Source organism: Sus scrofa, chromosome 1, assembly GCF_054392235.1.
Source record: "Sus scrofa isolate SSC_HxYL_T2T_F1_AM1 chromosome 1, Sscrofa_HxYL_maternal_Yorkshire_Landrace_v2.0, whole genome shotgun sequence".
Taxonomy (NCBI): domain Eukaryota; kingdom Metazoa; phylum Chordata; class Mammalia; order Artiodactyla; family Suidae; genus Sus; species Sus scrofa.
In genome coordinates this window covers 109420308-109446461 of record NC_139383.1, presented here as the reverse complement: position 1 = coordinate 109446461, position 26154 = coordinate 109420308, and the positions used below count along the sequence as shown (strand labels likewise).

Below are 26154 nucleotides of genomic sequence, written 5' to 3'. Positions count from 1 at the left end.
AACGGAATCCAGAGGTTAGATTCCGAGCTACAAGAGCTCATCCAGAGTGGCTTCTTTTCTTTTTTTTTTTCCCCCTACTTCTTAATTTTTCCCCTTATTTACTTACCAAATAAAAATATGTGCTTATTTTAAAAATTAATGAGTGTGGAAGAGAACTATGTCTAGATACTCATGTTGCAACAGAAGAAAGGGTGGGGGAAAAAACTGTAATTGCAATGTATACATGTAAGGATAACCTGACCCCCTTGCTGTACAGTGGGAAAATTAAAAAAAAAAAAAAAAAGAATTTCTCATCCGAAAAAAAAAAAAATTAATGAGTGTGGAAAGATATAAAATAAAAAACCCTTTCCCTCACCTCAATAACCAGTTGTTCCTTACTTTACCATGACTAACAATGTCTTATGCATCCTCCCAGAAACAAAGCTTATGATAACCCCATAATCACAACTGCATGTGTATATGTTCCCATATCTGCCCCCTGTATCTAAACTATACACCTCCTTTTCTAGGTATCCATTACTGGAGAGGAAAGATCTTATTTCAAATAATCTCAGTTTAAGGCAATATAGTTTTGGATTACTGAAATCTGACATTGCTTCTAGTGATGATAATTAAATAATAATGCTCTTATTATGTCTTACCAGTAGGAAAGGTGGAATAGAAGACAAGAAGGTTATTTAATATATCATGGACACCAAATCCTCAATTCAGGAGTACAGAGAAAAACGGTGTGTTTGTTGGTTAAATAAAAGAAAAGTCAGCCGTTAAAGAACCTATAGATGGATCTTTGATTCTGGGGATCAGCTTCTGAATAAAGTGAAGAGAGAAGCCAAAGGATTTTTTTTTAACCTCCTCTTGTTCCATAAATGCATTTCAGGTTCATTGTCAGAGGCTGTTCATAAAAAGGGGGTTTTCAGGATTAACGAATTCATGGAACAACTTTGGAAGAATGAAAGCATGCACAAAAATGTAGAAACAAGACATTAAGCTTTTAAAATACTTTTAAAAACCAAGGGCATTTTCATGTTGGACTCAAACTCCCCATCATCCTTCATCCTGAAGCCCAACAAAATTAATAAGGACCTAAGCCTTTTATTGGTCTTTAATCTCCACTCAGCTCAGGAAAACGGTAAAATATAGGAAAACGACAGTTACTTAAGCCACAACATGCCCAGAAATATTTACCAGACATATTATCACTCACAGTATTAAAAAAAACCTGTCTCTCTCCTTACTCTGTATACCCTAAAGCTCTCTCTGTCATTTTGATAGCCCGTATTTCACCGGCTTTATTACATAGCAGATGGGTGGGTTGCTCTAGTAATTGGTCAAGACATTTTTCATTTTCTCTCCTCCAGCCTGGAAAGCTCAAAGCAGTCACTGCAGTTAACTCCATTGTTATATAGTTCTCACCTCCTCTTCCTAAATGGTTTCCTGCAATCATGCTGCTTATTCTTCTCTTGCACATAAAAGCATTTCAGATTTCTGAATTTCCCTGTCTCTTTTATTTCTGTTGAAAGAGCTATCATACTTGACTGTTCTGAGTCTTCTGAAAAAGTTCTGACTATGTGGTAAAAAGTACCATTGCCATCACATCCTGAAGGCAATGTCCTGGCATCTATGACAATCACAGGAATTTGCTCAGCTAACTTCAAACTCCCTGTGGCTCTCTTACACGTTACTGAAACTATAGCATATTATAGTTAGCACACAAAACAGGCTCCAAGTGGCTGGAAAAAACCTCAAATACAAGTAAATGGAAAATTTGACAACAGAAATATAGAAAATGGCCTTGATGTCCAAATAATTATACCTCTTTAGCGAAATCAGCTTAAGAGCCTAAGTTACAGATAAATAAAGGAATATGGCTTGTACCTAAAGTGACTCATGCCAGAGGAATTAATTTACTTCCTTTCAGGCTGAAGAGTTTTCAGATGTCATGGTTCATAAGCTCTTATGGCTGGTGGGGCTTTATAGTAATTCCACCTCCAAAGATAATCATGGAAGGGTACATTTTCTGGGAGAATAGAAAATTTGCTTCTTCAAAATTAATTAAGCCATCTATCATCTCTTCCAAAGGGATCGGTCACAATCTAGAATTACCTAGGAGTGGAATGACAAGATTTGTTCCTTTAAGGACAGTTATTAAAACCTAATTGGAGGATTTCCATTTCTAGCAATAGATGGATGGAAGTTATTATATTGTTGTCCCTTTGTGTGAAATACCTACATAAAATTAAATAAAATACCTACATAAAATTAAATAAAAATATGCTGGATAAGTCATCATGGAATCCACAAAAGGTATGAAGGAATCTCCAAAAAGATGGTAGGGATAATTCCTCCAAAACAAGCGCTTTCTAGATAGATCCCTGTTATCATACCTATGAATGTTATCATATCATTCACTTCACCCAACGGCCCAAGTCTATCAAAGGGTGACACTGGATCTGCGGTTCCCTGGGCAGACAGCAATTTTCTGAAATGACAGCCTTGAGATTTCCAGGGAGAAAATAAAAATAAAGTAAGAGCCCCAAATAAAAATAAGAGCCCCCTCAAAACAGCCAATGGAGGCTCTCTTTCTCCACCCCTTTGCCCAACCTCTTCAAACCCAACACATAACATTTTATCACTGGAAACTTCTCTGGCTTCGTGAGGGGGGAAACATCTATGAGAACTTGAGCAAGGCAGGGGGAAAATACCCTTGGCTGCTGATTTTGAGGACACATAGGTAAGCATGTGCCTTTGAAAAGCCAAAAAGGAACACAGAGCTTCTTTTGAAAAATACAATTCAAGAAGAGTTCCCTGGAAAGACCACCTTGACCCCTGAGCCTAGACACAACAGTTCAGTCTCCACAAGGAACAGCCTTGGCCATGGATGAGAAATTCTGCCCTCCAAATGGAAATGGTGGGGGCCCATGCTGAATGGATGAAATCTTACCTAGCTGAAATACGGTCTACTTTTTTTTTTTTTTAACTTCTCAACAGTTGCTGGACTAGAAGTCATTTTCCTCCTTCATCTTGTTCCTTGGTTCTAACATCCCAGCTTTCTGCAGGACAGTACAGATGAGAAGGAAGAGGCCAGATGGAGGCTGATGATGGATGGGGCTCCAGACGCCACTCCAGACACCACTCCTGCCACTGCGTCCTCTGCCCAGTCACCCGCCTTTCTAGGAAGAGCCTGAGGAATTGGTCTCTTTTATGCAGGGAAATATATCTACACCTAGCTGTGTCTAGTTCATGGAAATTTATTCATCCCAACCTCCACTTTCCGGCTGTGACTGAGATGACATATTAGGAGTGGACAGAGCAAGGTCTCTAGTCATGAGCTGGCAAAGAGTAGCTGGTATTTCATGTTCTTCTGTCAGTCTCTAAGATAGATCAGATTCACTGCTGCCTCCTTTTAGCAGTGATGAACTGCATAATCAAAACCAACTTCCCAGCAAACACAACAAAGAAACCCAGATGAAATGTTTTTTAAAAATTCTCCCTAAAAGCACCAAAGAGCTTACAAGAGCTTTCAAGAGATCTTAAGCACCAAACTTAAGATCTAGGAGAAGGAGATCCCAAGCTGTGGCCATGGGTCCTAGGGTATGTGTCAACCTGGAAAAGAAAGATTAAGGCCTGATAAGCCACTTCACACTTACGGTTGGGACCTCAAAGAAATAGGTTCCATGAGTAAGAGAAAACAAAAAATAGTCTGGCTTCCTGTCATCTGGAAGGTCTAGAAAATCTCTGGTCCCAAAATTGATCTGGGATTATTGGTATCCCAACAAGCCTCTAGAGACTATTTAAAAGCCTCTCTAGAACACTTGTCATGTTCATCATCATCATTCAAAGCCTCAAATTATTTCATCAATCTTCAGTATTGCTAATTATATGATGCACTACTATTTTAGGTAGGTACCAGTGAAAAGGGGAAAATGCTACCAACTATAAAGGTATGTCTCCATCATACCTTTTTGAATTTCAGAGTTTTTTTATGATAGCATAGTTGATTTACAGTATTGTGTCAATTTCTGCTGTAGAGCATAGTGACCTGGTCTCATATATATATATACACATATATTCTTTTTCTCATACTATCTTCCATCATGTTCTTCCTCTAAGAGACTGGATATAGTTCCCTGTGCTGTACAGTAGGACCTCATTGCTTATCCAGAGGTTAAAACGTTAAAAAAAAAAAATTGATGTACTTAAAATTGATGAGACATGGTATTTACATAATTTCTTTTCAAAAAAATATCTAACATATATTCACAGATAACAAGGCGCACAACAACATAAATATGAACTAACATGAGAATCAGAACAAAAAACAAATAGAAGAAACAGACACATTCCAGGTAGAAAATTACCAGACACAGAATGTAATACAACTATACTTACTATGCTCATGGAAATAGAAATTAAGCTTAAATTTTTCAAAGCAAGGAACCAGGACTATATAAAGTAACATTAAAGATTTGAAAAAGAGCTAAAAATCCTAGAACTGAAATTCAGTAGCTGAAATTAAGAATGCAACAGATGGATTTAACTGCAGATTAGATACAGCTGAAGAGACAGGGTGTGATTTAGAAGATGGGTCAGAAAAACTACCAGCTGTAGCTAGGAGATATAAAAAGGATGGAAAAAAAACAGAAGAGAGGCTGAGAGATATAAAAGAAGAAGTTTAAGGTAGCAAAACTACCTTACTCCACAAAGTTCTCCTAGCAATAGGCAATGGAGTGCAGAGGAAGGTCCTGATTTTCCTAAGCGCAGCCTGCTCAAAGACCAACAACACAAGGGAGGCAGGTCACTTCAGCAAAGATCCAGAGAAAGTACGACAGTGGTCAAAAATTACAATACTGTGATTTATAAGAAATATGTATTTGGACATTCAGATGAACAAAGTATATTTCTCATATCTATGGTCTTCATCCACATCCAATTCTTAGTTCACAGCTTCCAAAACCCTTGGAATTTTTTGAGCAATAAGTGCAATGGGAGTATCTTTTACTATAATATTTGGTCTCTTATCCTCCATTCCTGATATTGTTTCAGAGCCAAAAAAAGGTGAAATAGGTGTCTTATTACTCAAAAGCCCCATTCTACCATACCTGGGTTTATATTAATAAGGTGGCTTTTGGAAAGTACCTAGGGATGAGGGCTGGTTGCCAAGGGAACCAACCTGGCAACCAGCCAGGAAAGAGAGACGGAAATTTCAGTCCCACCCTGGGACTGTGTTGGGGCCAAGAGCTGGAGGTCGAATCAATCACCAACGGCTAGTGATTTGATCAACCAGACCTTAGGAATGAAGCCTCCATAAAATTCCAAAAGAAGGTGTTCAGAGAACTTCCAGGTTGGGGAACAAGAACACTTCCAGGTGCCACTGCGCTCAGCCCCAGACTCCAAGACAGAAAGAATATCCTTTGTTCAGGTCTTTGCCCTGGGTATCTCTTCACCTGGCTGCTAATTTGTATCCTTTAACATCCTTTGTAATAGACCAGGAATCTAGTGAGTAAATGGGTTTTCCTGAGTCTGTGACCACTCTAGCAAATTAACTGAACCCAATGAGAGAGTCGGGGAAACTTTGATGTATAGCCACTTGGTCAGAAGCACAGGGGACAACCTGGCTTGTGACTGAACTAGAGGGCAGTCTTATGGGACTGAGCCCTTAAGCCAAAGGATCTGATGCTGCCTCAGGTAGAAAGTGTCAGAACTGAGTTGTAGGACACTCCACTGGTGTCACAGAGAACTGCTTGGATGTGTGAGGAAAATTCCACACACTGGAACTGGTGATCAGAATCCTTCTAAAGGTATATGTGACTACAGTTATTTTACCTTTCTGTACATCACTCTCCTCCTATGTAAATGATTAGAGTAAAACAGTATCCACTTCACAAGCAGTTGTAAGAATTGAGAAGTAGTGGTAGGGAAGCACCCAGTAAGTGCTCACGGCGTGCTGGCCAACAGCAAGGAGATGGAGCTCTCTGTCCACCCAAGCTTGCTTTAGGAACTGTACAGGCAGCGCCATCACTGTGACAAAGAGTTCAGTCTGAAACACAGCTGTTGGAATGTGGTACATCAGGGTTGGATGGAACTCCAGGTAATCAGAGATTTATAATTTTTCCTGTTAAAAAATTGATTTTCTACATGCAGATCAATTTTTTTTAAACTCTAAACTCAAACAGAAAAACAAAGAATTAACAAATATACAAACAGGTAACTATCCCACAGAGAAATGTTAGACCATGTTGGTAACCAAAATGCAAACGAATTTTCGCCTCATCAAATAAATAATTTTTTTAAAAAAGACCCTGCATTATCAGTGGTATGGTGAAATCAGTTCCAGTTCCAGCAATTTATTAATATGGTGCATTCCACCCTTGGTTGAATAATTTCTCTATCTGGGAATGTATACTAAGAAAATAATCCAAATTGTAGAAAAGTATGGGCACAAAGTTGCTCACTGACATGACACAGTGGTCAGAAATTGGGAACAATATTGTAATAAGTTAATGGGCTTCCAAAGTACTGAATTATGTAGTCATTAAATATTATGCTACAAAAGAGTTCATAATAACATGGAAATTTTTATAATATTAACTGATAAAAAGCAAGAAAAAAATTAGAAGTATATGTATGGTATGATCTCAACTGTGTTCAAAAATGAGCAGAGAAATGGAGTTCCCTTGTGGCATAGCATGTTAAGGATCCAGCATTGTCACTACAGAGGTTTGGGTCACAGCTGTGGCACAGATTCAACACCTGGCCCAGGAACTCCATATGCATTGCACGGCCAAAAAAAAAAAAAAAAAAAAAAGGCAGAGGAAAAAACACTAAAAAATAAAATAATCATAGCACAATATGATCAGATCAATTAATCACAGGTAGAATGATTATTTTCATTCATCTTGCTACTTTCTGTAATGAAAATGTATTACATACCCAAACAAGGAAAGTTTCATTCCAATTATTTACTGTAGAAACAATATAAAAGAACACTAAAGGAAGCTTAAAAAAGTTTTTTTCAACATTTTTACCAAGATATAATGGACATGTTAGTTTCAGGTGTACAACACAATGATTCAATATTTATATATATCATGAAATGATCACCACAGTAAGTCTAGTCATCCCCACACAGTTATACATTTTTTTCTTGTGATGAGAACTTTTAAGACCTAATCCCTTAGAAACTCTCATATATATAATACAGTATTGTTAACGAGGGCCATGATGCTGTATATAGGATGCTTTATAAAATAATCTCATTCCACTAATTCAATTGTTCCTGTTCTCCCTCGCCAGCTACCTGTTTGCACACACACCTTTGACATAGATATAATCAGTCTAAATCAACAATTATTTCTATCAGGATTAGATGACCTGGAAATGAGATAAGTTATCAAATTATTTTCCTTCCTGGCCCTTCCTCTATCAGCGTGGCACCTGGCAAGATACCCCATGGCATTTGAGTGTCAAAGGGAATAGGACAAACCCCTGACTCCTAGCCCAGCCTTGGCACTGAACTTTGTGTGACCTTGGCAAACCACATACCTTCTCCTGGCCTCAGTTTTCCCAATGGGGCAAGGAGAGCTGATCACTAATCCCCAAGATCCCTTGCAGGCCTAAGCTCTATGGTTACGTGTAAATTTGACCCCCAAATGTCAAACTGATCTTGACTCTTGAAAAGTTTTATACAAATCCAATCACTTTAAACACAAATGAAAAACTACTATTTAATTAGCAAAAACAAAAAACAAAAAACAAACCCTCCTACAGCAAATCTGCCAGTAGAGAGTCTTTTGTTAAATCTAGACAATGACATATTGGTAGATCAGTTTTACTCACAGCCAGACAAATTTAGATACTGATTGTAGCACCTTCTCATCCTCCTTGAAAATTGGTCGATTTAGATTAAGGAAAAAGATTGTAAATGAATGAAAACTCTGAAAGAGAGAGATTTTGTTTTATTATTTTAAGTTTTTAAATGGTGGAATTACTTGTGCACCTTGCCTTCCAAAAATGTTTTTCTATCTGGCCTGTTTCAATGCAAGGAAAATTCTCATCCCAGGCTTGGGTATTCCAAAATAGAAGGTTAGTTAGTTAGGTACTTAGTTTTATTAAAGCATAGTTGATTTACAACATTCCTTCAATTTCTGCTGTACAGCAAAGTGACCCAGTCATACATATATGTATATTCTTTTTTTATATACTATCATGTTCTAACCTAAGAGATTGGACATAGTTCCCTGTGCTGTACAGTAGGACCCCACTGCTTACCCATTCTAAATGTATCAGTCTGAATCCTCATACTATGTTAAATTAGTCAGAAAGAGAAAGACAAATACCATGTGATATCACTTATATGTGGAGTCTAAAATATGGCATAAATGATCCTATCTACAAAACAGAAATAGATCACGGATATGGAGAACAGACTTGTGTTTGCCAGGGGGGAGGGGGGAGGGAGTGGGATACAGGCAGTTTGGGGTTGGTATATGCAAAATAGAAGTTTAATCAAACTGTAAACTTTTCAAATATCATTATAGTGACCTGAAAAAGAGTTTGATTCATGTTCTGAAGCAATAACTTGGGCACTAGGCCAACCTCACTTACAAGGTCCATTATGTTACTTCTATCCACTAGAAGAACTCAAGGATCCTGCTGTTAAACCTGAAGTAACCTTTCCCCTTCTTCCATCCTACAAAGATGCTGCTGATGCTGCCACTATGAAAGTTCTACCTTTGGAGGGCAGATATTAACAGAAGTACCAGCTACCCAGTATTTAACAATTCTCTTTTGATCCCTGCTCTCTACTAAAATTAAGTCTTTGAGAAGCTTCCCATAGCTCTAGCTAGTCATGGGTGGAAGAAAATTTCTACTTTCCTGTTCCTGCAGCCAGAGCTGTCCTGTTACTCCTCAAAATGTTGCCTAGAGGCAGCTTCACTTACAGCTAATGAAACTGAAAACATAGAGCCCCTTCCAAGGCCAGAAGGGGCCCTAGGAACACATTCACCTGGTTATTTTGTCTTTTTCTTAAAGAAGACTCTTCAGATTATATAAGCATCCTGTCCCACGGGAACTGGATCCTATCATTTCCTCCTCCAATGCTGCCCACCAGCCAATGTCTGCGATATCCCTGTGGACAACAGTGGTTGCCAACGGTGGCTCTACCACCTGTATTTCTGGTACATAAATCAGCCACGTGCTAGGGGAAGAATATGAGAGGTGTTTGGATTTTTTGTTTACTTGTTGTTGGTGCTATTTTGCCTTGAAAGACTAACTTAATGTGATGATCTCACAAAGGATGTTTATTCTGATTTATGAAATTATTCATTTGGAAAGTTCCACATGCATGTTAGACATGTATCAAGTCACCTGTCTTTAGGGCTGCACCTCCAGCACATGGAGGTTCCCAGGCTAGCAGTCGAGTCAGAACCACAGCTGCCAACCTACACCACAGCCACAGCAACTCGGGATCCAAGCCTCATCTGCAACCTATACCACAGCTCACGGCAATGCAGGATCCTTAACCCAATGAGTGGGGCCAGGGATTGAACCCACATTCTCATGGATACTAGTTGCACTCATTACCACTGAGCCACAATAGGAATTTCCCCAAATCACCTGTCTTGACCCAATTAAATACAAGCCTCACGCAGAAAAGTGGGGATAGTCTTGCAGCACGCTGCAGAATAACCAATACTTCTTAGCACAGCTGTCCACAATCAAGGGTGATTCTACACCCCATGGAACATTTGGCAATAACTGGGGCCACTTTGGGTGGTCGCAACTCCGGCAGGGGGAGTGAGGGGGCTACTGGTATCAAGTGGATGGAGGCCAGGGCTGCTGTTAAACATTCTACGATGCACAGGATGGTCCCCTATGATGAAGAATTATCCAGCCCACAACATCAAGTGTGCCCAGGTTGAGAATCCCAGCCTTAAAATAATGGCACATGTAGGTAAGGAAGCAAAGATTTCATGTGGGGAATGGCTAACCTTTAAGAATAGAAAAGGCAAAAGCCAGGTTGACAGGGAGCTTGTGCAGAGCTGCTATCTGACCTCAACCACCACACAATGAAGGCTCCAGGCTTTTGACCCATGGGGCTGCAAGAACCTTTGTCAAGAGTGGCTACATGAGAAGGTGGGAGCACCAGGAAAGTCACTTCACCTCTCCGATTACCTCCAGCACCCACCTGTCTATGCTTGAAATCTTCTCATGGTGGACAAACTCTTTCATTCCATAATGAATCTTAAAGTGTAAAGGTCCCTGGAAGAGAGAACTGTAACCTACATTCATATCCAAGAAAAAGTGACTGATGACAGATTGTTTATCTCCTGAGTTTTTATATGTGAGAGGCTCAGACAGCAGCGAGTAGTGGAGGAAGAGAGGCCAGGCCCTGAGGAGGCAGGGAAAGGGTGAAGGAGGAGGCAATCCAGGGCTCTGAAATAAATGTCACCTACTCCACAGACTATGCCTGAGCCTGCAGGGACAGAAGAAGGCAGAGGAAAAAAACTCACATTCTTGGTCTTGAAGAAGATTACAATCAAGTTCAGCTCAGGTGAAAAAACTCTAGGAATGTCTGAAAGAATGGCAGGGATGTGGGGCTATCCTTGCAGCTGGAACAGGAGATAAGGGTCCTTACCAGCTGGGGGATCACAGTGGATCCCAAACTGTGCTAGGCGAAGCCCCTCCACCCACCCCTCAACACCTAGCAACATTATGAACAGAGTAAAAGGCTCCGGTAAGTGTTTTTTTGTTGAAGAAATGGAAACTATTCTAGTGAAGAGCTGTCAAATTCCTAAAAAGCTCTAAAGATGCTAAAGATAGTTTGTTTTCCTTCACACATTTGCTTACACCCTTTTCCTCCACTTGGGGAGGGAGGTCTTTTGTTTTTTTTTGGTTTTTTTTTTCAGCACCTTCAGTATGTGGAAACATCCCCAGGCCAGGGATGGAACCCTCACTTCAGCAGTAACCAGAGCCATAGCAGTGACAACACCGTGTCCTTAACCTGCTGAACCACCAGGGAACCATGGCAGGGACGACTTTGTTCATCTTTTTAACCTATCCAAATCCTATTCCATCTTGCAAGACCAATTTACATTTTCTCTATTCATTCCTGATTGGGGTCTTTTTTTTTTTTCCTTACTCTTCTTATAAATACAAGGCCTCCAAGTCATTCATCTAGTGCTTATCATATGTCCTACATATCTTTCATAATGGGCCTACTTCCAGAAAGGATCTGAGGGGGGCTTTCAGTTCAAAACAAAACAAAATATCCTGTAGTTTTAAAAACTTCTTTGAAGTATAGTTGATTTACAATGTTGTGTCAATTTCTGCTGTACAGAATACACATTCCCTTTCCATCATGGTCTGTCCCAAGAGACTGGATATAGTTCCCTGTAGGATCTCATTGCTTATCCATTCGAAAGGTAACATTTTGTATCTACTAACCCCAAACTCCCAGTCCATCCCACTCCCTCCCCCCTTAAAAGCAATTTTAAGGGAAATCAGAAATACTTTGGGAAGGAAAAGATCATTGTACCAAGAAGCTAGGATAAAGCAGTTACCAGGAATTACTGGAAGCTAAGTTAAAAAGATAAGCATACTAGACCTAGAGCAAGTTCTCGCTATCTGACTGAAATGAAAGTACTATTGCGTGAGGACAGAATTTTGTTTTCAACATTAAATTCTAGCAGAAACTTGCTCCTGGCTTTTCACAGATGCTGCCCAAACAGTTATTTTATGTGTTTATGTCAAAACTCTAGTAAGTCCTTTAGGACAAAGCCTACTGACTAGACAACATTTCCCTGATAACAGCATATACATGTATATATATAAAACAACTATTGGCCAATAGGCAGAGGACCAGAGGACAATCTGGATAGTCTGGTGTTTCTCAGGATCCCAAGACCATCAGAATAATTGAGTCATCTAATCTCTTAGTAGGTAGGACTGTCAGACCACTGGTTTAACTGACTGTCTTCTGTCTTTCTGTCCCCACCACAGACTCCTCATTAACCTTTGATTCCCTGCAATAACTAGCACTGTGTTTTGCACAAAAGAACTGCCCCCCCCCTTTTTCTTTTCAATGTGAGGAAACTGAAATAGAAAGAGATCCAGGGTAGCCTTTTCATTATTCTGCCCTGCTACCCTCTGACAAAGCCTCAAGTTGTGGTGTAGAAGGCCAGCTCTTCCTACACTGCACAACAAGCAGTGCAGAGGGTTAAAATGCAGGTTACTAAAAGCACTGAAGGATCCAAAGGCATATTCCTCCTCCCTTGCCTCCATACTCCTCCCAAAGGTACAGTGGGCAACCCTTCAGAAAAAAAAAACAAAAGAAAAAAACTTTGCATACGGTAGGTTCTCAGTGAATATCGAAATAAGGTCAAAGCACAAGTACCTTGAACACAGTAAGTATTCAAGAAAAATCTGTTAAACTGAAAATTTTGTAACGCATTTATTTGGGGCATAGTAGGTGCTCCATAAATAGCTTTTAAATTAAGATAATCGTAGGGCTGCTGCTTTGCACATAGTAGGCCTCTATAAATGGCTATTAAATTGAATAGAAGCAGACACTAGCTCCTTAGAGAACCTGGGCAGAGGTGACATTAATCAAGTCCCAGGCACAGATCCATGAATGGAAATTCGCGTCTCGTGGTAGCGCTTTCAAGAGTGCGGGAGAGGCGCGTGACAGAGGGAGGCCGAGGCGGACACTAAGCTCTTCGCCCGCCGCCGACCCACCGCCGACTCCCAGAGCATTGATTAGCGATTGGGATCCATTTCCCACCAGGGGTGGGAAACAACAGCCGCCTCCAATTGTCACTTTGGGGCTGCACCTGGAACTCCCGCCTGGGTCCCCTTCCCCAGGCATTCGCCGACCCGGGCTTCTACCCGGATTCCAGAGTTACAGGCAGAACAAAAGCAAAATTGCCAGCCGGGCTTCCGATTGCTTTTCTGATGGAGAGCTGCTGGGGAAGAGGCTGGAGGAGCCCGCCTGGGACCGCGCTGTGATGTCAAACCCTATTCTCCGCCCGAAGCCGCCCGCCCGCCCTCCCCAGCAGATTCGGGCTCAGGATTGCCAAACCTGGAAAACCGCGGAGCTCCTTCCCTCCCCTCTCTTCCGGGCGCCCCGAGCCCCCGCCCAGGGGCCTCGAAGTGGCAAAGTGGGCGCCTCGACTGGGTGGGGCGTAGGGGGCGCTGTATTAACCCTTAAACGGGAAAGGAAGGAGGCTGGAGGGGAGGATGCTAGGCGGCTAGGTCAGACCCCACAACCCAAATCCGAATCTGAACTCGCATTGAGAACCACCCTTCCGCGCCCCTAAACGCGCCGAACTGTCCCTGGGGATGGAGTACCCTAGCTGCGACCGGTCCCTAAAGCCTCCCCCCCATACCTCGTCTCCCTACCCGGGGGAGCCCAGAGGCAAGCTTCACGTCCAAACCGAAGATCCAGGGTCAAAACCGGCGCGCACAGTCCGCGGAGCAATGGGGTCACAGAGGGTGACCGCGTCGATCCCGCGGGAGACGTCCCACTGCTCAGAAACTCGCTAGTGTGGAATTTGCTGGGGGGTTCGTTTGGTTTTTGTTTTTGTTTTTTGTTTTTTTAAGGTGAGGTGGGGGCTGCAGAGAGAGCGAGGAAGTATCATTTCTTCCTTTCTCTCCGGCTTCTCTGGAGCCGGCTGAACTCCGAGAGGAGCGGGCATCCTGGAGAAGAAAGAAAGCGAAGGGGGAGCCACTTACCCAAGGCAGAGCCCGAGAGCGCGGCGGGCCGGGAGCGAGCGGGGCCTTTGTCTGTGGTCGCGGCGCCGGCGCGCTCGGCCCAGCGGGTCCCAGCCCAAGCGCGCGGCGAGCTCCCGCAGGCGCCCGGACTGCCCGGCTCGCGGCTCCCGCTCAGGCTTCGGCTACGGCTTCAGCCCCGGCCCCCGCCGCCCCGCGCTCGCCGCCGCCGCGGCTCCGCCCCGAGCCCGGCCCCGCCCCCAGCCCGCCGGGCCCCCACCTGCTGCGACGGCCCGCGGCAGGGAGCGCAGTGCCGCCGGCCGCTGCCTACCCCGCGCGCCCGGTTCCGCCTCCCGCAGCCCCAGGGCTGCTGGGCCACACTGTTGCAGGGCGGAGCGCGCGCTGTATAGACTGGCCTTCGAACCATCCCCCTCGGAGTCAACCTCACCTCGGGGGCCCGGCGCCAGTATTTTCTGAGTCGAGCCCGCATCTCGGGGTAGCCGGACGCACGCTCCCCAGAGTCCTCTATCATCTTTGAAGCTCGTCCTCACTCCTGCCCGGGGGAGGGAACCACTCAGGCTCGGTCTGGGAGGCTCTCCGCTGAGTCTGCCCCGCTCTGCTGCAGTGGCCGGGGGTGGAGGCGCGAGAAAGGAGAAAGAGCCGGCAGGGACTGGGTGGCTGGCTGGCACCCGTCAGGGGGAGACCGGAGGGGTGGCGGGGGCGGGGGGCGGGGAGCCAGCCAAGGGGACGCAGAGCGCACGTGCATCGGTCCAGAGCTGACCGGCTGGGCTGTGAATCTGCGCTCATTTGCACAGCAGAAATAAAACTAACAGAAGGGAACCAACACGTATGGAGCCAGAGAAGAGGAAAGCAGAAGCCTCCAGACCCATAACACTGGTAATAATTAGAGTTTAGGCGGTGCCTTCCGGCTAATCCAAAATGGTCCGCGCGGATTAGGGGCATCACGTAAAGCGTGCACCTCAGCGGAATGGTTGGGAAACTGCTTTTCGAGGCAGAGAAAAATATAACCTAAATATTGTATAATGAGGTCACCAGTGGCTTTAGCTGCCCACGAGCCCTCCCTTCTCGCAAATCCCAAAGCATTCAGAGCGAGAACCTCACTTTGACACTTCTTAGGATCTGCTATGTATTCTGGTTATTTCTGCTTCGCACCCACCACTTCCTCCAGGGTCTCATACAATTCTGGGTGTGTAATAGGTACTCAATAACTGTTGAAAGAATTGATGTATGAACCATATAACTGTGCTGATTGTAACGTGAGCAAAAACAAAAATTTTAAGTTGTGGGCTCACATTGGAAAATGCATTAAGTGGTTAAAACAATGATGTCCATAGGAAGGGCAGTAAATGGTAGCTGAAGTTACTCTGTAGATACAATTGCTATTAATTGTATGTATATAGGTAATAGGTTTAGGATTAGATGCTAAATTAGAGGCAACAGTAATCTGGACCTTCATTAACCTAAAGAATACATAGGGATAAAGAGAGAGCATGTAACAAACAGATGTGTACACATTGGTGATAAGACATTCCAATGTATCTTCGGCAAAGAGAACATTTTAACATTTTCCTTCTTTAATGTTCATTACAAATAAGTATTACCAATTCAGTGGGCATGCATAAATATGAAATGTTCTGTGTTGATTTATTCATTTTTATAACACCTTTTCTAGGAAGGAAGAGTAAGAGGCCTCGAGAATGCTCATTTTATATCCAAAAAAGCTGGAAAGGCAAATGTCCCACCACAGTAAGCCCACTAGGGTGAGGAGCTGGTGGGCCTGAAGAAGAGACTAATCAGCTTGACCCCAGGAAAGCTCAGTCTCCCAACTGGGTGTTTTAGATCAGCGTCTTGGGTCTGAGAAACTGCTCTGGGAGCAATGTGCTTGTCCATGTAAGATAATTTATCTCTTCCATTTGGCAACTGGGAAAATGTAATTTTCTCTGTGTGATGAGCATGAGTGAATGGCTCATGCATAGTGAATGGCCATCCTCCAAATCGTGGGACAAGGGTGTGAAATATGCATTTTAATATTGGAGCCCATTACCACACAATGCTCAGGCGGGGGTGGAGGGTGCAGTGAATAGGAACCAGGCACCCTCCATAACATATATTACATGGTGTCACTCCCCTGTGGATGCTGCTTTCAGGAAACAGGTTGTTCCTTATTTTTACCCCAAGGGAAGACACTTAAACAGCTGACCTGCATAGGGGTAAAACAGCAGAAAATAACCACACAAAGCATAGGGATTGGGAAGGTCACCAGATCATCTTAGCACTTTTTTTTTTTCAGGGGGAAAAATGTACCAGCATTTTCCCACTGCCTAGGACTGGGTACCACAGGGGGATGGTAACATGGCTACCCCGTGACTGACACATCGCCCACCCCCAAGGTGGGCTAAGCCAGGGTGCCAATGTCTGCAGTGGTCCTGGAGGACAGAGGGGCAGGGAGTCAATGTATCGGGCAGCAAAGTGCCATGTTTTTAGGGTGTATAGATATAGTTTTTAAAAATATCATTGCTAAAACTGAATGTATTTCCCCAAATATCATATGTTGAAACCTAATCTCCAATGTGATGGTATTTTGGGGTCTTTGGGAGGTGATTAGGACATGAGGGTAGAGTCCTCAGGAACAGGATTAATGCCTTTATAAAAGGGCATAGGTGAAGACAATGGTCTAAGAATCAGGAAGTTGGCTCTCACCAGATGCCAGATCTGCCAGTACCATGATTTTGGGCTTGCCAGCCTCCAGAACTGTGAGAAATAAATGTTTGCATAAACCACCCAGTCTATGGTATTTCTGTTACAGTAGCCCAATCAGACCGTGACAATAGCACTAGACAAATTAATCTCTCGTGACACCTGTTTTTGATTTGGGCCTAGGTGGAGGAGGGGAGGCAATTTAGATTTATTAAATAGTTCATGCCCACCTGACTCCTTCCACTCCCAGGAGGCTTGGCATCAGGGCCTATGACTTTGCATGCGGCCTCTCTCCTGGTGGTAAGAATTGATCATGTTCAAGAATCAACTAGACCATGGACTCCCACTAGCAAGGGCATATCAATAAGCCTGTGAGGTGCTAGATCTCCTACTTCCTCTTAGGGTGCTTCCTTTTGGAAGAGATCTGATCTATATTCTTTCTTTCTCCCTCCCTTTCCTTCCTTGCTTTCATTCTTCCTTCCTTCCTTCCTATCTATCTATCTATCCATCCATCTATCCCCTATTTCTTTCCTCACATGTGCAATGTGTCCAGCTAGAAAGGCAAGACAGGCCTGAGGCTGTTCATCAAATTAGAGACAACTAACTCCCTCTTCACCATCACCTCAGGCTGCTCTGGAAACATCTTTTCTCAACAATAGAAAAAAATGAGCCTCAGGCATAGACTTGGAGGAGGAAAGCAAAAGGCCCTTTGAGTTGCTTGGGTTTTTTGTTTTTGTTTTTTTTGTGGGTTTTGTTTTTTTTTTTTTTTTTTTTTTTTGTCTTTTTGCCTTTTCTAGGGCCACTCCTGCGGCATATGGAGGTTCCCAGGCTAGGGGTCTAACTGGAGCTGTAGCCACTGGCTTACACCAGAGCCACAGCAATGCGGGATCCGAGCTGAGTCTGCGACCTACACCACAGCTCCCGGCAAGGCCGGATCCTTAACCCACTGAGCAAGGCCAGGGATTGAACCCGAAACCTCACGGTTTCTAGTCGGAGTCGTTAACCACTGCACCACTACAGGAGCTCCGAGTTGCTTGGTTTTCACACTAGGCCAGTGATTCCAAACCCACATGTTCATAGAATCACCTGGAAAATGTTTAAATACACTGAGAATAAGAAGCAATAGGTGACTACAATGAGCCACTTACCAATGTCCCCATTTGTTATATTCTGCCTTCCCTCCTCTTATTGTAAATAAACTAACCCTGCTCTATCTGAAGTCACCTTCCTTATGTACAAGACCCATTCTCTCACTGATTCAAGGACATCACTCTATAAATGCTCCCTTCTCTCCTTGATCATTAGTTTTTCCTCATTACAAGATCACAAACAGCAGCTTTCCAATATGGTGTAATGTCTTTAATCGTAAAAAACAAAATACAAAACAAAAACTCTTTTGACTCTCATCCTCTTTAGTGGCTCTCCCCAATTTTTTCTCTCCTTTATAACAAATCTGAGCAAAATAAAACTCACCTCTGCTCAGTGTCTCCAGTTTTCCTCCATTCTTTCTTTAACCCATTCCAGTCACTATTTTATGGAAATTGCTCTTGTCAAGTCACCAGTGACCTCCATGATTTGAAATCTAATGATCAATTCTCAGGCTTTATCTTATTTTACCTATCCAGCATTTGACATAGTTAATCACTCCTGTCTTCTTGAAATACTTTTTATTTTCACTTGGCTGCCAGGCTACTTCTGGTTTTCATTCAACCATACTGGCCCCTCAGGGAACAATAAATGCTAGCTACCCAAAACAACACAACAAACAGCATTAATAAATGGAAAAGTACTAAAACCATTTCCACCAAATTCAGGAACAAGACAGAAATGTCTGCTATCATCACTGTTATTAACATTGTTTAAGTGGCTAAGATAAAGCAATAAGACATGAAAATGAAACAGTTACAACTCTTTAAAAGAAAGGCACAAAAAAGTATTTGTAAATGCTATAGCTATATGACTGAAAAACCTTAGGACTCTAGTCTTTTTCTTAAAATAAAATAAGTAAAACTACTAGAATTTAAACTACTAAAATTAGGTGTGGTGGCTAGAAATAGTAGAAACAATAATTAAAACCAAAAACTGTTTCTTTGAGAAGAGCAATAAAAATATGTAACCTCTTCAGAAGATTTGGGGGAAAAAAAGAAAAAAATCAATAATATTTCAATGAAAAAGGTAATACAAGCACAGATTCAAGAGATAGTTTTTAAATGATTAAAGAAAATTAAGGGCAATTCTCTAGTAAGACATTTAAATTCATTGTTTTAACTTTTTAAAATCAGACACTGTTCTTGCTTTCATGCAGCTCACAGTCTAATGAGGAGATTATATATTAAATACATGCTTACAAATAATTGAATTTTCTTGTATGAAAGGTCTAACTGGCAGATTTGATCTTATTTCAGGGGAAGAGGAGGTCAGGAAAGGCTTCATGGGGGACCAAAAATTAGATTGTATGCAGATCTGAAGAAAAGTGGCTTGAGTAGAGGGAACAGTGTGAGGAAAGGTCAAAGAAAAGCTGTGTGCATTTGAAAGTGTCAGATGCTGCAGGGCAGGGTCAGTGGAATAAAGAGCAGTCAGAGAGAGGGTCGGGGCACAAATCAAGGCTGTGTGGCCCATAGCAAAAATGCTGGCCCTAATCCTAAGTGTCATGGGAAGTCTTTCTGGCTTTTTTTTTTTTTTTTTTTTTTTGTCTTTTTGCCTTTTTTAGGGCCACTCCCACGGCATATGGAGCTTCCCAGGATAGGATAGGGGTCTAATTGGAGCTGTACCCAGCCGCCTACACTAGAGCCACAGCAATGCCAAATCTGAGCTGTGTCTGCAACCTATACCACAGCTCACAGCAATGCTGGATCCTTAACCCACTGAGCGAAGCCAGGGATCGAACCTGCAACCTCATGGTTCCTGGTCGGATTTGTTAACCACTGAGCCACGACGGACATTCCCCTTTCTGGCATTTTAAAAACTGAAGAGTTGGGTCCCTTCTCTGCAAATTGCTTCATCCATAAGGTTGCAAAGATTATAACCATGCAGCAAGGCAGCACTTTCCATGATCTCCTGGTCACTAGCATCACTCAGTTTTACTGGCCACCAACATCCCCTGTCTTAGTGCTCCCTATCCTGAAGGTTTCCTGGAAATCATGCAATGCCTTCAAGTCAAGTCAGCCCAGGTATTAAGTATCAAGTGATTTGGGCAGATCTTGACACTGGCCTCATTCCCACAGGCAGGGCTGACCTCTCAGCCTTCTAGTTTCCCAGAAGTTTCTTGACTGGGCTTGGACCATCCCAGCATTCTCTTCTTTCAACCTGTGATAAGACCTCACTGAAATTCAAACTGCATGTTTCCTGCTCTGTCCTTACTTCACCCAGTCATGTGGTTTTCAAACGATGGAGCATAACCCAGTAATTATGAGCCAAGAGATCAATTTAGCAGATCTCATCAGCATTTTTGAAACAATGAAATAGAAAAAACATCGCAGTTCACTCTAAGTGATAAGAGTATCACTTGACATTTAATTTCAAATATATGTGTGTGGGAGGGATGATGATGTGTGAGCACACACCATAGTTCACACCATTAAATAGTTTTCTCAGTTATGGGTCATGCTCATAAAAAGTTGGAGTTTCACTACTCTACGTCCTTCTTCTGCTCTGTGTAGAAATGTGAACTCAGATTTGACTCTTCTGCCTCACCTCCCTTCATCTCTCCAAGTTGTTTTTATTGATCTCCTGACCTGTTAAAATATCCTGTTTCTGTCATACAAATAATCCACTTTTAATAGAATATTTTGGAATTTCCCTCCTAATTATGGTGCTAAAGTTTTTCTCCTCCTCACCAACAGTGGCTTATGCTTATCAAAGTGACCCATGGATTTAATTTTTTTAAAGTGACCCATGGTTTGATGAGTAGCTCATATCCACAAGGGCAGAAAACACATCATTTGTGCCTTGTTGGTACCTAATGGTGCCTGACATCCCCAGCATGGTCCATGAACTTCATCTTTTCAATCCCAAAAGCCTTCATGGGGCATACATAACTGTGCTAAGTTCCTGAACAGACATTATGCAAAGATGGTAAGGTTGCTGGCATCCATGAGCCTAGAAGACAATTGCCTTAATATTTGCCTGGGTCAGTCAATTATTGAGTGCTTACAACATGATTAGTAGTGCATATATGTTTAAATTCTGATAGTTATAAGCCACTGGACGAAGACTGTGAGTTGTCTAGCTTTTAAAACATGACATCTTTGTTCCTTTCCTGACTCACCTCCAGGTTGGTATTATCATGATCCCAGATTTTCTGAACATGAAAGAAGACTTGACAAACTCGGGGTGGGAAGGGAGCCTCTCACCACCTCAGTAAACTGTAAGTGTGGAATTGGATCTTTACTTGCCAGGTCCCCATGGCCAGGAAGAGATACACATGACTATATTTGCAAATGAGCCCTCACTGGTTTTATAGTTGTTGTTGTCATTTATGTGAATGAAAAAAATCTCAAGGGATATTTAGGAAGTTTTTTTTCTTATGGCCCCACCTGTGCCGTATGGAATTTCCTGGGCTAGGAGTCAAACTGGAACTACAGCTGCTGGCCTACACCACAGCCACAGCAATGCCAGATCCAAGCCAAGTCCATGACCTATACCACAGCTTGTGGCAATGCCAGATCCTTAACCCACTGGGCAAGGCAAGGGATTGAACCTGCATCCTCACGGAGAGTATATCAGGTTCTTGATTTGCTGAGCCACAAGAAGAACTCCTAGAAAGCTTCTTTTTTTAAGTGCTAAAATAATTTTTGTTTCATCAGAAACTGTCTCTGGCTCTATGAAGCCCATTATAAAATGTATAGCCAAGAAGAGTTTCTATGACCCCAGCACACATCCAAGCCAGCCTTTGTCCTAGGAATCAGAAGTTTTACTACTATTGATGGATACTATGAGCAGCCTAGTTATGTGAGTAATTTTCATAGAAAAAGAAAATTGTGGCTGAGTAGATTAAACACAAATGTGTTTTTAATACTCATAATATAAATAACGCACACAGATGTACAAGTCTCCAGTGAAAGCGTAATGAATTCCAGTTATTTCTCTAGGGCAATCAGTCAACTATCAAAGACCAGAACACAGATTTTATTCAACTAAGTCAAGAATATAACAGTTTAGGTGTTTCCGTCGTGGCGCAATGGAAATGAACCCGACTAGGAACCATGAGGTTGCAGGTTCAATCCTTGGCCTCGCTCAATGGGTTAAGGATCTGGCGTTGCCGTGAGCTGTGGTATAGGTTGCAGATGTGGCTTGGATCTGGCGTTGCTGTGGCTCTGGCACAGGCTGGCAGCTGTAGCTCCAATTAGACCCCAAGCCTGGGAACCTCCATATGCTGCGGATATGGTCCTAAAAAGACAAAAAGGCAAAAAAAAAAAAAAAAAAAGAATATAACTTTCAGGGAGTGCCATTACTTTGGGAAAAGAATTTGCAGCACAACCCTGAGTCTACGTAAAGGGTATCTCATGGCCAGGATATATATTTACCAGGAAGGAAAGCAAAGATTAATGAATCTATTGGGAATGTGTGCTTGCATATTGGTAACAACTGTCCTTCATTTTTACTGAGTGTCAGTTACTTGGTGCCTGTCTGTTAGTGGGATTGTGCTTGAATTCTCTGAGAATGAGTGAATGGCTTAAGTGTCATTTCCTAGGAGGCCCTCAACCTCAAGAAATCATTTCATGGATATTACAGACTGAATGTTTTTGTCCCTCTTATGTTCATATGTTGAAGCTTAGTTCTCCGAAAGCGATGGTATTAGGAGGTGGGGCCTTCAAGAGGTGATGAGGTCATGAAGGCGGAGCCCTCAGGAATGGGATTAGGGCCCCTATAAAAGAAGCCCCAGAGAGCGCCCTCATCCATCCCACATGTGCAGATACAGAAGACAGCCACCTGTAAATCAGGGAGCAGATTTCACCAGACAGCAAATCTGCCAGTGTTTTGTTCTTGGACTTCCCAGCCTCTGGAACGTGAAGTATAAATTTCTGTTGTTTACAAGCTACCTAGTCTCTGATGTTCTGTTAGAGTAGCCTGAACAGACTTGGACAACAGAAGAATAGTTCTCAGGAAGGTCCAGGATCTCAAATGAGGTAGCAAATGACCATCTTTCTCTACAGAACTAAAAGTAGGACTTATTTACTGAAGTATACTAAGAAATATTTGGTCTTTGTCCCCATTCCCGGCACAAAGCTCCTCAAGCCCTCAGAATTTCCGGGGAGACAGGAGTGTCTTTTGTTCTGCATAAGGAGCCCCTTTCACCACACCTGAGTTAATGCTAATGCAGAGACTCAAGGTGAGGCCCCTATATAACTGATGATGAGGCTGGTCAACAGAAAGACCAAGTGAATTAGAGGTCAGAATTTTCGGCCCCAACCACTACCTCTGGGAATGGGAGGAGGGGGTAGTGGTAGTGGTAGTGGCTACAGATTAAACTCTATAAAAGCTCAAGAATGATGAGATTTAATGAGCTGCTGGGAGGTGACCACATCCACATGCCAAGAGGATGGCAGACCCCAGGTCTATGGGACAGAAGTCCCTGTGCTCAGAACCCTTCTGGACCTTGCCCTTCTGGACCTCTTGGTCTGGCTATTCATCAGTATCCTAATAAATTGGCAAATGTAAGTTTCTCTGAGTTTCACTGAGTTCTGTGAGCCACTCTAGCAAATGAATCAAACCTGAGGAGGGCATCATGGGAAACTCTGATCCATAGCTGTTCTGTCATAAGCACAAGTGACAACCTGGACCTATAACTGGCATCCAGAGGGGCCAGTAGGGGATGCATTTTTGTAAGACTGAGCCCTTAACATGTCAGGGGCTCTGATACTATCTCCAGTGTCAAGATTGAGCTAAGTTGTAGGACACCTGGTCAGTGTCTGCTGAGAATTGGAGGACTGCTTAATGGAGTTGAAAAAAGCACACACAGTGGGTTTATGATTTTTTTTTCTTTTTTTTCTTTTTAGGGCTGCACCCGTGCCATATGGTGGTTCCCAGGCTAGGGGTCATGTTGGAGCTACAGTTGCTGGCCTACACCACAGCCACAGCAACGGAGGATCCAAGCCGTGTCTGCAACCTACACCACAGCTCGAGGCATTGCTGGAGCCTTAACCCACTGAGTGGGGTCAGGGATCGAACCTTCCTCCTCATGAATCCTGGTCAGGTTCGTTAACCACTGAGCCACAAAGGGAACTCCAGGATTTATGAATTATTAATGCCTGCTCCCCAGTTTGGTTTTTATCTTCTGGAGGAAAACCTATTTATGATTATTATGGTTATGCCTGATGTATAACCTGTTTATTACAGAACGGGATCTAAGGCATTTGCAATATTAAAAAGCACATGAAACTATAAAGCACTCTTTTGGTTTTGGGTACGTCAGTATTGGTTTACAATTATTCTCAATACTTTACTAAATAAAGACGGCTGCTATCCTATTCTGGCAAAGATGAGGAAAGCTCCTGCCTAATACTGGCAGCTGTGGCTGATAACAATAGACTTCCCCTGAGGTTTTACAGGGTCCCTTTCTCCTAACTATAAAGAAAACTGGCTGACAAAAAGAAAAATAGTGTTTCAATTAAGATGTGCACACAGTCTGTGATGGATGGAGTTGGTGCTAGAATCACTTAGGAAACTCAATTGAGAAGGGTCAGGGCTTTGATTACACTTTCTTGAGTCACCGAGAGGAAAAGGAGTCCCTAAAATCCACGCAGTGACACAGATGATGATAAAAGGACTGGATTGGGAGTCTGGTGTACAGCTTCTGCCACTAACTAGGCAAGGCTTCTCCCCTCTCTGGGTTGTAGTTTTCTCACTGTAAAATGGGAGTGTTCACCCACCCATCAAACACTCCTTGGGCACCACCTCAGATCCTTGTGGCCTCATCTTATTTTGGCTGGTCATGTCAGGGACTATCCTTGCTCAGCTCCTCACTTGCCCTGGGGCTCACTTGCTGCCTCTGAGGTGTGAGATGCCACAAGACCTGCTGGGTACCCTTGCATATAACAGATGGAAGATGCTAAGACACTTGGGTGAAGCTTTCACCAGTGGCTGCCGGGAGCCAGCAAATAAATTCTTTTCACCTTCTCCCCAAGACAGAGCATTCTGAGATGCAACGGCTCATGTGGCCTCTCACAAGGGGGTCCAGTAAGATCAGGCAATCAGTTGCACTTGATCATGAGTGGCAGCTGGCTCCTGAATATATTTGCTTCTTTTCTCTCCTTCCCTCTTCGCTCTGCTCCTCTTACACTCACTCCAGCTTCCCAGGCAGGATTGCACTTCCTATTAAATGGTGACCAATAAGCTTTTGTCTTAGAATCTGCTTTGGGGACCCCAAGCTAAAACACCAAGAAAAACTCTTCCTCAGTGTCCTAAAGATTCCCAAAGGAGCTTAGCCCCCAATCCTACCTGCCCTATGAGGCAGAGGAGGGTGACAGGGCAAGTATGACGAGTTTCTGATGGAGGGTGCTGAATGCACCTGCAGGGAGCTCTACTGGAATCTAAAGAGAGAAACAACAAGGGTAACTGGACTCTGGGTAGGAGAGACAGGATTTGAATGTGTCATCACAACACAGGTACGAAAGAATCTGTATTTGTGTTTTAAGTTCCCAGGAAGCAAGTCAAGTGGGCAGAGAGGGTCACAGAGAAAACCTAAAATCACCAACAGCAGCCATCCTCTCAAAGCCATTCTCTACATCTTTCTGTCTCCCTTTTTCCCACTAAAACAAGACTGATTTTGTTCAGATAGGGGGTTAAGACCCCTTGATCTCAGCAGATTAATACCTTCCCAGGCCTCCAGAGGATGAATCATGATTCCAATATGTGACCCAGTTCTGGCTAATGAAACAGAGCAGGAAGTCTGCTAAAGAGAATTCCCTTCCTCATTTAAAAGACTGCAAAGAGACAGAGGTTGCCTCATTCTTCCTGTGTTGAATATGGATGTGATGCCTGGTTCTACAGCAGCCAAATTGTGATCTTGAGGCAACAAGTATGAGAAGAAGACCAAGAGAATCTCAGGCATGCATCATTAAGTTACTAAACCAATTTTAGCAGCTGTACTTCATCTTCTTGTGTGTAAGAAAAATAAGTCCTTATTTATTTCAGCCACTGTTAGGGTTTTCTGTTATAGCAAAAATCATTCCTAGGCCCAAGAAGATGTGATGGAGAAACCATAAAGACAGAGATTCAGAAGTCAAGGACATAGTTTTGTTTGTTTGTTTGTTTGTTTGTTTTCTTTTTGCTATTTCTTTGGGCTGCTCCCGCGGCATATGGAGGTTCCCAGGCTAGGGGTCGAATCGGAGCTGTAGCCACCGGCCTACGCCAGAGCCACAGCAACGCAGTATCCGAGCCGCGTCTGCAACCTACATCACAGCTCACGGCAACGCCGGATCGTTAACCCACTGAGCAAGGGCAGGGACCGAACCCGCAACCTCATGATTCCTAATCGGATTTGCTAACCACTGCGCCACGATGGGAACTCCAAGGACATAGTTTTGAGGAGCATGGAATGGCTGACAGTAAAATGCTACAGAGGGATCAAAAGGAGGATGAGATTGGATTGCATTTTAAATGAGAAGTCAGTGGTGAACTACATGAGAGCCATTTCTGAAAAAGCCGGATTTCAGTGGAAAAGGGAGAAAAGGATGCAAGGATGGAGACACCAAATGTGGACAGATCATTCTATGAAGAAGTTTTGAC

The 26154-nt window shown here is 43.1% G+C and overlaps 2 protein-coding genes across 21 annotated transcripts in view; both read right to left on the bottom strand.

Annotated features, from left to right (window-relative positions):
- Nucleotides 1-14351, bottom strand: part of MAPK4 (mitogen-activated protein kinase 4) — a 184121-nt gene extending 169770 nt beyond the window's left edge. For 10 of the 20 annotated variants that reach the window (XM_084966107.1, XM_084966136.1, XM_084966072.1 and 7 more), the window contains exon 1: nt 13732-13902. The gene's annotated coding sequence lies outside the window, so the exon portion shown is untranslated. Of the gene's footprint in view, nt 1-13078; nt 13194-13385; nt 13696-13731; nt 13903-13987; nt 14063-14155 lie in introns of those variants that run through there. The other 10 variants (XM_084966126.1, XM_021093269.2, XM_084966092.1 and 7 more) reach the window with 8 other exon arrangements.
- Nucleotides 1-26154, bottom strand: part of SMAD4 (SMAD family member 4) — a 651075-nt gene that overhangs the window by 506294 nt on the left and 118627 nt on the right. The window lies entirely within an intron of this gene.